This window comes from Pogoniulus pusillus, chromosome 15 (assembly GCF_015220805.1).
Source record: "Pogoniulus pusillus isolate bPogPus1 chromosome 15, bPogPus1.pri, whole genome shotgun sequence".
In the NCBI taxonomy this organism is placed as follows: domain Eukaryota; kingdom Metazoa; phylum Chordata; class Aves; order Piciformes; family Lybiidae; genus Pogoniulus; species Pogoniulus pusillus.
This window is the reverse complement of record NC_087278.1, coordinates 21016631-21030692: the sequence shown is the minus strand read 5'-3', so window position 1 is coordinate 21030692 and position 14062 is coordinate 21016631. Positions and strand designations below refer to the sequence as shown.

General features: G+C 40.6%; 1 protein-coding gene across 11 annotated transcripts in view; it reads right to left on the bottom strand.

The window, feature by feature from the left end:
* The window catches only part of WNK1 (WNK lysine deficient protein kinase 1), a 118296-nt gene that overhangs the window by 80855 nt on the left and 23379 nt on the right, over positions 1 to 14062 (bottom strand). The window lies entirely within an intron of this gene.

The window sequence follows — 14062 nt, the reverse complement described above, 5'->3', positions numbered from 1 at the left end:
ACAACTGAAAGCTTTGCTTTAGTTCTTACTCAGAGAAACAGTAACTTGAAAAACAGTTGGGTACAGGCAGTGAACAAGTAAGAATCAGTAGCCTCAAATACCATTGGGTTTTCAATTTCCTTTAAATGCTCTATTTAGAATCACAAAATCGGTCAGGAAGGGACCACAAGGATCATCTAGTTCCAACCCCCCTGCCATGGGCAGGGACACCTTACCCTAGATCAGGCTGGCCAGAGCCCCATCCAGCCTGGCCTTAAACACCTCCAGGCATGGATGGGGCCTCAACCACCTCCCTGGGCAACCCGTTCCAGCCTCTCACCACTCTCATGCTCAACAACTTCCTCCTCACATCCAGCCTGAACCTACCCAATCTCCAGCTTCACTCCATTCCCCCTAGTCCTGTCACTCCCTGAGAGCCTCAAAAGTCCTCCCCAGCTTTTTTGTGGGCCCCCTTCAGATACTGAAAGGCCACAAGAAGGTCATCTGGGAGCCTCCTCTTCTCCAGCCTGAACAGCCCCAACTCTTTCAGTTTGTCCTCATAGGAGAGCTGCTCCAGCCCTCCAAGCATCCCAGTGGCCCTTCTCTGGACACACTTCAGCATCTCCACACCCTTCTTCTAATGGGGGCTCCATTACAGGGTTTTCTCATCATATATAGTTTTTCCTTACAATCTGATTGTTCTCAGAGGTATGAGCTGTGAGCCTGTAGATGATCTCTTTCTGTTTCCTCCTCCTCTGAGAAATTTGCCTGACTTGAGGTGCAAGGGGGACACAATGCCCTCAAATATTCAAGTGTTAAAAAGCAGACAAAAGATCAAAGTGTCTCTGGCGTTGTATTTAACAACGTTTAGTTATTTCTATGTTTATAATATCCAGACCACTGCTAACTGATGGGATTAACCCTTCAGAAAGGGAGCAGAGCATCAAAGCTCTCTGACATAAAGTACTTATAACTGCAGAAGAATGGCTGGATCAAAGTTGGATTTCCTCTAAGAGCATGACCTCATGATAAACTTTGTATCTCAAGAGACAACAGTTTCCTCATCCCATCCAGTATTCCAAGTTTATCAATACACTGCTCACAGCAGCCAGATTGATTGACTGACAAACTGGGTCCATAGGCAGTTTGTATTAAAATACACCCATAAATCAGGATACACTCAAAGCTCTGATTTTTACAATCATCACTTCTAGCAGTTATTTAGGACAGTGCCCACTTTGTCAAATCTGAGTAACAATTTTAAGTCACTTCACATTTCCTTTTTAGTTAGGAGGATATAGTGAGAACAGTCATGGATTACTTGCACTGCTCACAGCCTCCTACTGCCTGGAAGGGCAGTATTTCCTCTTTTCTTTGCTTCAAGGTACTGTGTTTTCTCAGTATCATTCACTCATGCCAATATCTAAACCATCCTATAATTGATTAGATCATAAGCTTTTCAAAGGTTTACAGAATACCTCCATGCATGGACAAACTTCATTTCCAGGTGATGCTCCCATTTCTGGATGTGTAGACGTGTTAGAGGTGAAAGTTTAAAAGCAGGTTTGAAATCACCTCAGAGATCAGCACCTTAGCAGTGCTGTTATAATTCTTTGTGAAATGCTACATTTTTCAGCCTGGCAAATTTAGTCAATGACCATCCAGAGCATTCAACCCTCACACTATTCCAACCTGCAGAAATGAGCACTACCACCCATTTTTACTCCTTCATAAACATACCTGCACAGATTTTGCCATAAGCTGTTTGCAGAAACACTCTATAAACACTTAAGTAGTTGTGTCGATTTAAGTGTTCTGAGCCATCTTTCCCTTCATCATAATAAAGCAGCACAAGTTCTGCTCAAAACCAGTTAATGTTGACTGCTACAAATAGTTGTGATACAGAAAAAGCAGCGAGCAGCCAGCAGGGGGTCCATCAGTCAGACCAGACACACCATTCTAAGATGCAAAGTGTTAAGCAATACCAAATCACAGTAAAATAAAGCAGTCTTCTCAGCCTCTGGGCTTGATCCCTATAATCTGTATTTTCAAGCTAGTGTAGCTGTCAATCCAATCATTACATATTGTAGTTATAAAGATAGCTGCTGTAGGCTTGCTTTTACATCACTTTCCTATTTACTTCTGCAATATTAACAACTACATTCATTTTTGTCCAAACCCTAGATTTTAGATATACATTCAGATTTAGTTGCCTTTATTTTGTGTGTTCTAACAAGTTACTTACCACAAACGCTACTAACCAGTTTTAGACTACACTTAGCATTAAGTTCTCATCTTAATCTGTGTAAACCTAATCTCCTTTAAGGGCCTTATTCAGTTTTCTCTACCACTGTACTCCAAGTTTCTATTTGGGGCTAACAACTGCTAATTCATCACCTATCAATGAACAGACACCTAACAAGCAGGCATATTTTGACTTCTTTCTCTTTCAGGCCACATAAATTGTGGCATCATGATCCTGTAAATGTATGTGTGATGTTTAAAACAAACACCCAGTGCTGGCACTAAAAAAAAAACCCAACACAAACACAGAAAAAACACCATAGCCAACCCATCAAAATAAAACCAACCAACCAACCAACCAACCCACCCCAACAAAAACTACAACAAACACCACGAGAACGACAATATACTAAAGTAATTGAACATTTCTTTGCAAGTCATAGTGCCCTAATGATCTGGAACAAGTTTGGATGCAAACACAGCCAACAGACTTCACCCAGGGAAGACAGCTATGTTTTTGCAACCAAGGAAACATCACACCCAGCAGCAGCACACTGCAGCAACAAAAGTGAACATTAAACAGAGCTGTAAGGAAAAGAGAGGCCACTTGGTTTCGTAAGGCCAGCAGTGCATACTGCCCTCATTTCCTTTGATATACAACCCATGTGCCCATCTGTAAGAGTTTTTGGTATCTTTCCTTAAGGAAATGCCAATGCTAGGAGACACAAAATGGTGAATATACTTTTTTAAAAGCACATGCCACCACTTGGCATGCAGGAAATACTGTATCTCATGTACAATTATACCAACAAAATTAATCTGTATACACAGAACCTCCGAACATACTGGATAGCAAGATCTGCCAAACCACACAGAGATGGACTAGAACAAAGCTCCTGCTAAATGTTACATTTTAGAAGCTTTTGAAGCTGTTAGCATTGGCAAATACCACAGAATCACAGAATGTGATAGGTTGGAAGGGATCTCTAGAGACCAGAGTCCAACCCCTCTGCCAAAACCAGGATCACCCAGGGCAGTCCACACAAGAATGTACCCAGGCGAGTTCTGAAAGTCTCCAGAGGAGACTCCACAACCTCCCCGGGCAGCAAGACAACTTACTGGCACAAAGATGCAAATCAGACAACTACAGCTACTAAAATAGTGAAATAATCAAGAAAAAAAGAGCACCAAATGCATTTTGGAGACTGAGAAGTGGTGCCACCTGCCATGTTAAGTATGAACACCTTTGGAAAGGCAGCAGAATAAAAGCACCTTATGATACCCAGAGGTCCCTTCCAACCCCTATGAAATCCACACACAAAGCTGCTGTGCAGCACAGCTGCAGCAGGGAGAAAAGCCATCACCACTTAGGATTTAAAAGAGCACTTTCCGAGGATTTGGGAATGGGGCAGATTTCACAAGCCTCTTCTACAGGCAATACTCCAAGAGACTCAAAAGCCCAGATGTGTCCTTCCAATAAGATCTTTGAGCAGTAGTCTGCAAGAGGGCAAGACCCTCAGTTCTATCTCAAATGAGTAGCAAAGAGGTTGTGGTGTATCATATACAAGCACATCATTTGACTACATTATCTCAAGGGTGAATTAAATAAGCAGATCAATCCCCCTGCAGCCTTCTTCCTCTAACTCATGCTCTAAATAAGTATATAAGAAGGATCATTTCAGTATGTATGTGCCAGTTTCATCTGGAAGCAAAAATAGAGGCTTTTTTCCAGCATCATGGAGTATAAGATTTGGTTAAACACATTTCATCATTTCTTTGATTTAATTTTTGGTTTAAAAGCAGAAAAACTGTAACTAAACCAAATGGCAACATGTAAGAGAATCTTTTCCATAAGCCTGGGAAACTTGGAAGAACTCTTACAAAGAAACCACTGCTTTAAGAACAGTTAATTACATATGCCTTCATACCCTAGTCTTCAAAGAGCAATTTGTTTCAGAATTCCTACTAATCAAATTAAGAAATGAACACCCTTTCTTCTTCCTCAGCTTTTCCCATAATGAAGGAAGCACAGGCAGACAAAAGTTCAAGAGTCAGCAAAAGGCCTTCTCATATATTGGTTAGCACACAGCAAGCAGGGACAGCCCACGAATTAAAAGAAATACCCAAAGCTGTCAAATCGTAGGAAGGTTTGTTCCTTGAAGTGGATTTAACTTGCTTATAAAATGGCCAGCACTGTTCTTCCCAAACTGACAGCTTCCCTGAAGGACTTAAGTGTCACAGTCCAATCACCGGACTGCCCTTCGAACAAACCGAAACAGATGCAGCAAGCCCACTCCATTCATTTCATTCATTCCTCTCCACCTACATTAAATTGTTTTGACAAGCCAGGACAAACAGCAAGGCTTCCCAGCACATGACCCAGGGCTCTGCAGTGCCAGGAGCCTGAGCAGAGACAAGCAGCAAGTGAAACAATTGTTCAGCTCAGAACGATTCAATAAGCTTTTCTTGGCTGTTTCTATTTATCCATGCACTTCCTCTCAGATTGCTTTTGGTCAGGAAAAAGTGGTCAGAGGTGTTTAGATTATTTATTCCATGTAAAACAGAGATCTTGGTCATTCAGGATAAGCCAGGTACAGGCTTACTCTTTCACTAGATGTGCTTAATTTACAGGAGCATGAACTACATTCAGAAGTGTCACTACCCCTTTCCATCCCTGTACTTAGCTGCCTTACATAAATGCCAAAAAATCCAAGTCCAAAACAACCCCTCATCCCTAGGATTAGTTATTGTACCAAGCCACAATAAACAGAGGTCATCAGGAAAACAGGGTCTTTATTCTTTTGGCAGTTATTTTGAGCCAAGGTTTAATGTCTATTCAGAAAATACATTTCTGGTACCTAAATTAATCTTACATTTCAGTTGGGTTGCTCAGTCACCAAGTCTACGGAGTCATTTCTCAGAAGTTTCCTTTCTACCTTTCCACAGTATATCACACACCTGCAGAGCACATCACACTACCACAAAACATGATACCTGAAAGAGAGAGACCTCAGCAAGGCATCATATTCTCCTCAGGCCACTGAGGTTCATTCAGACCAAGCTCTACTAAGGGTTCCATCTCCACTGTCCATTTTTACTAGCTGACACCAAATAGCCTAAGCTAGGCTCTAGAACAATTCAGCTGACATTAGACACAGGCAGAAGAGGCACACCACACTTCAAATACAAACTACAGAATACCAGGCAAGTGGGTAACAAAAGAAATAACTCCACACAGAAAGAACTAATTCATGTTATACATCTCCAAAGGCGATTTGCTGTTTCTTAATATCAAGTGTAATTTAAGGCACTCACCAAAGTGCCAAGCAATCTATGCACAACAGAACAAACCTGACTCAAAAAACTTGCCATGGTTTCCAGCTTCCACAATTAAGACTCAAAGGTGAGAAGGCATCAACTTCAAAATGGATTATTTAAAACAATACAAAACAACCATCCACCAAAAAATCCAGTGGCTCACTCTGTGAGCTGCTATACAGCTTAGCAAGCTGGTTCTCTTTTCCCTAATATAAGGAAAACAACCAGTAAAGAAGAAACAGAAAGAGTGGACACTTTACATACCATAGAGGGTTTGATAGCTTTCTGCATATCCTACCATTGGATCCAGAAATCCTGCATAGTTATATTGCAGGGAAAGTTGGCAAGGTTAGGTTGATTTGTTGGGGGTTTTGTTTGTTTGGAGAAGGGGGAGGCAGAGGGGCATTGATGGTGTTTGATTACTTTTTTCCTTCCAACTACACTGGCCCAACGCTACATAGCTCTTATCCAAAGAGATGCACTAGAAATCACATTTGAGAAGTTAGCAGCAATAAACTGTCAAGTGGTGTCATCTGAAAATGTACAGCCATGACAGACTTCAAAGCGCTGTTCAATTATAGTCAGTCTGAATCAAAATCAAGGTAAGTTATCTGTGCTGAGATTACAGCAAGAAGCATTTTATCAGGCTCTCCCAAAGTCTGAAAATTTGAGAGGAAGACACTGCTGCTACCAGCCTATTAGTCAGATGAAGAAGTAGCATACAGAAGAGACAAGTGTTCTTCTGTGTGCATTTCTGCAGCATATGAGAAAGGCTTTGCAAGCCTTTTAGGCAAGGTTAATGAGGGGTCATCAGAGGAGAAGCTAGCAAGACTGTTTTCTGATATTCAGCACTGTTAATGGAAGGGAGGCTTTGTGGGTTGCAGTGTTCTCATCCTGAAAAAATCTAGCAGTTTAAAAGAAAAGGGCACAGTGACCACTGAGCCAGATTAACAAAATATCAACAAAGAATTCACTGATTTTTACAATCATCCTGCGTTACTCGGTTGGTACCCAAAAATGGAAGTCTTGGCACATTAACAACTGCATCTACTTTTATGTCAACACAAACCATTTCAGACTTCTCCATGTTAAAACACTAAGCAGAGGGGAAAAAAAGCAGAAGGAAGAGATTGCTCAAAACTCATCCCTGTGCAGCAGCTGACGGGGAAATTGAACAAGTAGTGTCACAGATACTTCCACCAATACACCTTTCTACAAGCCACTGAACACAAACTGTTCAACACAACTGAAGACCTGCTGTTAGGAATGCATGCATCCCAGCTCAGCAACTCTAGCTCCTTCACTTGCTTCTCATAAGACTTGTTTGGTAGACCCTTCACCAGCTTCCTTACTCTTCTTTGGGTGTGCTCCAGAACCTCAGTATCTTTCTTGTAGTGAAGGGTCCAAAACTTTTGTGCCTTTCCTCCTCATCTTAGTTTGAAGACAGAAGACAAAGTTCCTGAGGATGGGTAGAGAAGTAAAGGACAATTCCCATTTAACACTTCTTAACTAAAAGCACAATTTCACATTGCTGCTTGGCAAATCTCCACAGCAATAACCAATTTTATAGAAACTACAGCCAATCTCGATGGAATAAGCAAATCATCCTGAGAAAGATAACAGTAAAATCTAAGAGGTATACGTAACACAATGGAAAAGATTAGGCTTAAATCTGTTAAAGTTTTAAAGTTCTTGATTAAGGGTAAATACTTTTTTGCAGGCTTCTTACACAAGACATTTAAAATGCTTTAAGTTTCAAGAAACTACATAAGCAGGTACCCTAAGAGAAACACTGAGGTATTATTAGTTGTCCAGTTTCCTGCTAAAAAGCAGCTATCTGTACATGCTTTTCTGTACTTTCACCTCTGGCATTTTACTGCACCACAGTAGTAGCACAGCACAAAATTCATTGGAGCATGAAGCTGCTCTGTTAAGACACCAGAGAGTAGAATTGGTCCTTGTCCTTTCTCTTAGCACTGACACAGGCAAGTGATGCATACATTTGCTCTAAGTTTGCTGCTGCTGCAACAAGATAAATTGCATTTATCTTGAAAGATGACAGTGAGGTAAACTGATGGCAGGAAGAATAGGAAAATGAAACCCTCAGTGATCAGGCAGAAGAGGAACTGACTAAAGCCTTTATCAATCAGAGATTAGTCTTTAGAAGTCTATCATATATATCCCAAAAGAATCAACACTTGAGTAAGCTTCAGAAAGTAAGAGATACAGCTTAGCCTTATCTTGGAAAAAGGGGTATCTGTAGCTAAAGCCTGTGTGACAGGTACTGGCACGGTTGCCCATTTGTTCCTGCAACTGCTTATCAGTTTTGACGAACCTATGACTCATCACCAAGGGGGAAAGGGGGACAATGACATTCCTCTGACATGGTCACTTCCCACTTTTACATATGCAGTAGCACCTGTGCCAGCAGCAGTAGTAGCAGCACCTAAGACACCGGGTGGCAGCAATAGCATAGACTTAACTTATGCTTGTGGAGATACCTTCAGCAAGTCTTACAATGACAGAAGAGGCATTAGAACACAAGTTTGTGCTTGCTTGCACCAAGTTATAGCACCATTTAAACACAAGTGGCCTACAGCTAGCCATGATTATACAGTCCTTTCAGGTATCCAGCTAGAAAAAAGAAACTTGGCTAAATCCTTGAGTTTCCAGGATTCCAGAACTCCTAAGAACATTCACAGCAAGTCTATTGCTAATGCTGTCACTGCTGCTACAGGAAGCAGGCAGCAAGGTATAACTAGACCAAGCAAAAAAAGAAAGATGCTTTAAATAAAAGTTAGGAACACTACATCAGAGATGAGCTCACTAACTTGGTGAGATATGAAGCCATGGTGCCTCATTTCCTCACACCAAGCAAATGTCACAAGTGGGATCAAAAGTGCAAAAAGTGTGCAAATACCAAAATACAGCAGCAGAGAAACACTTTTGCTTCTCTGCAGGGCAATAGTAGGTCAGAATGTTCCCTCTTTATCTAAGGTCACGAGATACCTTCAAAGTATTGTTCCCAGTACCAAGTCTTTCTTGTTACAGCAGGACTGTGAGAAAATGTATTTTCAGCAATGCCAAAAATGTCAACCTTGCCATGTCACAGCACTGCAATTCCATATGCAGTATTGGCTCATGCCCAGTGCTCACCAGAGACAGATGCAAGCATCCTTCTTAGAGACTGAGGCAGACAGATAAACCTCAAGCCCCTCTTGAAAGTACAACGACATGGAACAGAATCTGTACAACTCCAAAAGGACTAGAATGGTCTTTTGTGGATCACAGACTTCCAAGGAATTTAGTCAGTGTAGATTTTTAGGTCTCCACTTAAAATTTAGGAAGTGTGACTATGGTACACCCAGCATTAGAGCACCTTGCTTTTCCCAGGAACATTAAACACCATCTGTGAGCCTCTATTGGATTATTAGCTTGTTTTCTAGATCTGGTGTGTGAACAGACCCACTAACCCATGTCTGTGCTACTCTTCACTCACATCAGCACAAACATTCACAGGCCAAGTAGGCCAAACCAAATTAATGAACCAAATTCTGCTTCTGCAGCAAACAATGACTAAAACTAGTCAGTGCATTACCTAATCCCATAGCTTCCTTTTGGAAGCCTGCATGCTTCAGCCATGGAAACTTCACAGCAGCTTCATAGCAAATAAATCTTGTTTTCCCCTTTACTCTTCATGCAATTACTAAGACAAAAATATAAAACAGTAGATATAAAGCCTATAGTATAGACATGACCTCCTCTGAAATCTCTCAGGTCCTCAGGAATTTGGTCAAGGAATAGCAACTAACTGTTTACGCTTCAGACACTTCTATTCTAGGGTTGCCCTGGGCAGCAATTGTGCTTCCTTACACAGAAGCCTCCAAAAAAAGATGGCTAAAACTTTCATTTGATTTGTTCATTCTAAGAGGCTAAACAGTGACAGTAATTTAAATGCTGGTCTATATTAAAAATACAAAAACCAACACACCACAGGACCAGAATAGAGAGCTCATCCATTTAATTTTACTTCTAAATTGCTATCTGGTCCATGGAAGATAAATGGATAAGTTTGCTGTTTGATAAAGCCTCACAATGAGGATTATGTTTATTACATACAGCTTATTACAGCACTGAAGTGTTAGCTGAACTGAATTCTTGATGAGCTACTAACCAGCTGGACTCTCGTCACTTGGCTCAAATGCCTCATTAAAAGTTTTGATGCTCATGTCAGCTCCCATTTTGCACCAAACTCTTTCATCAGTGAAAGAAGGTACATCAAATCATCTCATCTAAGTTCTACCCTAGAAATCAAATTCTTCATCCAAGAGGTAACAACACTGGGAGAAAAAAAATCTCCTCTGTAAGCTATTCAGGTTACTCTGCAGGTTTAACAACTCATTACATCTAAAGAAAAACTGTCTGACATATTTCTGTGACTGTAAGAGTCCTTTTGTGAGTAAGTACATGTTTAAGACATAAGAATGTACCCTCAAATGGGTCTGATAAAGGCAAATCCATTTAAAGAACCAAAAATATATTAAATTCTTCATCCTATGTAATTTCACAAAGCTATGGATGAAAAGGAAGGGCTACCTATAGCTACCTCTCAGTATGCTGAAAGTCTGCATTAATACGCTCATTGAAAACCACATACAACCATTAAGATGACTCCAAATCTTTACTAAGAACAATCAAAGTAGGAAGTACACAGGAACTAGCAATGTTCCTGTGCCTTTGACTAGTTCTCTTGCAAAAATGTCAGCATGAAGCCCAGAGGCAATAAACTTAAATTGTCTACACAAGTATTCAAGCAGCAGACCCTGTTAAGTCTGCCCCCTGCACTCCTCTAGTTGTAAAATCAGCCTACAGTACACTTTAGCTTCAAGTTCACACACAAAATTGGTGCACACATGGCACGTGTGGTCTGATGACAGAAGAGCTAGTCTGCCCAGCTTTGCTTCTTCTGCAAACACTTTCAAAGACAGTACTTCACAACACTGAATTACTAGCAGTTATGACAGGATGACTTATGCAGTGTAGGCCAACTACTGGCAAGCAAGGGAAAACCCTTACAATAATCACTTGAGAATTCCACACCAGACATTTCTCTCTCAGAAATAAACTTCTCATACATTGATCCTTCAGGAATTCATCATGTCACAAATCACTGTCAGGCATTCTCCATGTCCTTTTGTTCCAAAGCAGACAAAAAAATGAGATCTCACGGATGGAAAGAGCCACAAGGATGATTGAGGGACTTGAGCATCTGCCCTAGGAAGAGGGACCAAGAGTCCTGGGGCTGTTTAGTCTGGAGAAGAGAAGGCTGAGAGATCTGATCAATGTATACAAATATCTGAGAGGTGAGTGTCAAGTGGATGGGACTAATCTCTTTTCAGTGGTCAGCAGCAATAAGACAAGGAGTGATGGATACAAATTGGAACACAATAGGCTTCATCTCAACACGAGGAGAAACCTGTTTACAGTGAGGGTGATGGAGCCCTGGAGCAGGCTGCCCAGAGAGGTTGTGAAGTCTCCTTCTCTGAAGACTTTCAAAACCCACCTGGGTGCATTCCTGTGCAAACTACCCTGGGTGATCCTGCCTCAGTAGGGAGGTTGTACTTGATCTCTGGAGGTCCCTTCCAACCTCTCAAGTTCTATGAATCTGTGAAAGCAGAAACTGTCAATTTTGTAGGGTGACCTAAGTTTCCATTGTAGATGAGGTCTCAAATACCTTGCATAAGTAAACTATTAACACTACTATTTCCCAAACAAAGATTCTAAAACACATTGGTGAAGTGCTTTATTTGTATTAATCCTTGCTGCACTGATGATTTGGTCTCCCTGTGATCTATCAGAATGCCCATCTTCATCTCAGGCTTCTCATAAGAGGAAGATGTAATAATTTGACCATGATCACTTGGCAGGTTGACTTATAAAATTATGTTTGGATATCATTTGCAGGTTTACTGCAAACATTCATGTCGATATCATACAAGCAAGAGAGTTTTGTTTACAATGCACTGTGTACATCTGTCCAGGCAAACCCAATGCAAGAGGTACACTGAAGACACCACTCAAAGTGAAAAATATTTCAGATCATCAAATGTACCACTAATATGTAAAATTCAAAACATGCACATTAACTTTCACAGTGCAAGGAAACAGAGCATAGCTGAGTCAGGAGAAAGAAAACACTCAAATATTTAACAGCAGGGAAGTGGTAGGATGAACAATTAATATTGGCATTGTGAAACATATTCTGTATCCAGAAACATAATTAACATAATTTGCCTTACAGTTCAACCCCGAAAAATTTTACTTAAGTACTATCTTCACAGAAACTGGGGAGAGAGGAAAACAAACCAACCTACCACCAAAAAAAACCAACCACCACACAAACCAAACATCACACCAAAACCCCCCTAGAAGTTGGGGGTGGAGAAAATGTAAGTGTTGAACTGATCTCTAGGTCTTTGACAACTACTATGTAGTGGTGCAGAACAGTTGAATTATTATCAACAATAATCTCCAAGAGGATTCAAAGCAGACAGCTAGGGGAAAGTGCTTAAAGTTTCAGATGAGCATTCACAATGTCTTTCCTGGAATCTGGGGACTGAATAGGGTATTACTGCTATTGGCAAGGCTACTCTGTATTAAGCATTTCTTTTTCCCCTCAAGATTACTGCTGGAAATATCCTGCACTGCCAGAAGACCTAGAAGACCTCAGATATTCACCATAATCTATCTATGAATCAGCTATTTGAACTGGTATGGCTTATCCAAAACATCTGTTTCTCATTACATTGTACTTGACTCATATACTGTCTGTTCTTGGTCTTGAGCCACTTGATTTCAATTGTTTGAACAGGAATATTGAAGGAATTTCTTGAAGATAAGCAGAAACCCCTAAGGATGTCATGGTCCAAAGGGCCTGCCTTATATGGGTCATCACAACCTGAAATGGGATTCCTTGTTATCAATTTACCTCCTACTTAGTTACAATGAAGAATTCCACTTGCAATTAAAAATTTAATTTAGTTGGGAACTAAAGAGCATCATCCCAAAAATGAAGTTAAAGATTGAAACATGCTTTTCATGCAGGGAAACAGCTGATGGCTTATGTTCTGTGCATCACACAGCAAAATTAGTCATTACTAATCATGCTCAATACTAAAACCTTCTCCCTAGCACCATGGTTCTATCTGAACACAAAAAGCCACAGAAGCTGGAATTGAAGGGCAAGGGGATTATCAGATCATCTGCACAAACACACTGGTTCTGCATCCCTTGCTTCCGTGGCAATAGTACCTTTCTGTGGGATTAAGTCATTGACTCCATTTGAGACATTCCATAATTGTCTTTAAATTTCTTCTTGCCCTACTACACAACATCCCAGTAAAACAATTAAGTAAGCCAAAGACAGTACCATAAAGATAAGACACTGAAACTTTACTTTTGAATCCACCAGCTAATAGTTTAAACAGGCACATGTGCTCGAGTTTACTAGAAAAGTTACTCAATTATCTTTCTTCACTCTTGAGACAGCTGAACCTATTACAAGTCTTTTTTTCCCACAGGCAGACACAAGATCCAGATAGGTCTCTGGAGAGGTATGTAACAGACCAGCCACGTTCATTTTTCAGAACATGTACCTTCTGTCCAAGCACCAGGATGCAAGTAGAAGCAGGATGACATCCATATAAACAGTCTGGAAGCATCTATCAATCAATCAGTCCATTTGCCCAGCCTTTTTCTACTCCCACATCCTTCAATTAACTCAGACACAATCCAAGTGCCATAGTGAACACTCTGGTCACAATTCTAGTGTTTCAGTGCTCAGTATCTAGATACGTTGATGAAAACCTTACCAATTCCTCCTGAAGAGTTTCAGGCAGCTTTGGAATGATTTCTTCTTTACAGTAAGAACGACTCTTCCACAGGATGGCTACAATCCATAGGGAGACCTCAATACTTTTAATGGACAGCTGTGTGACACAGTCTCTTGGGAGTTCCATTCTAAGACCTAAGGTATGCTAATGGATCAAAATGTGGAAGTGTCATTACAGAGTTCCAAGTCCTCAAAACATAAGAAAAATCTTGGGATATTTTTCCTCACTACTACCAGAGATTTGGTACTTAGAACTTCAGGTTTTAGTTTGGGCCACAAAACTGACATAGCACAAGAGAAGCAGAAAGGGAAGAGAAGTAATTTATCTACTTCTCATTTTCAACTTTTTCATTAGAAGAGCTGCTGCAGGGTTTCAAAATACTGAAGAAATGCTTCAGTAGCCAACAATATTATTAGAATACAGAGTATAAAGTTTTGCAGCTCAGATTTTATGTTTAACTGCAGCAGCACCAATGCTTAACAGCCTACAAATATGAAAGAGGGACAAGTCAAACAGGCTGCCTAATAAGCAGGAGCTAGATCGATCAATTTTAGAGTTGCAGTCCTATCTTCAAAGCTATTAGTAGGCTGAAAAAGAAACAACAGACTTCTTCAGAGAGAGTTGCAACA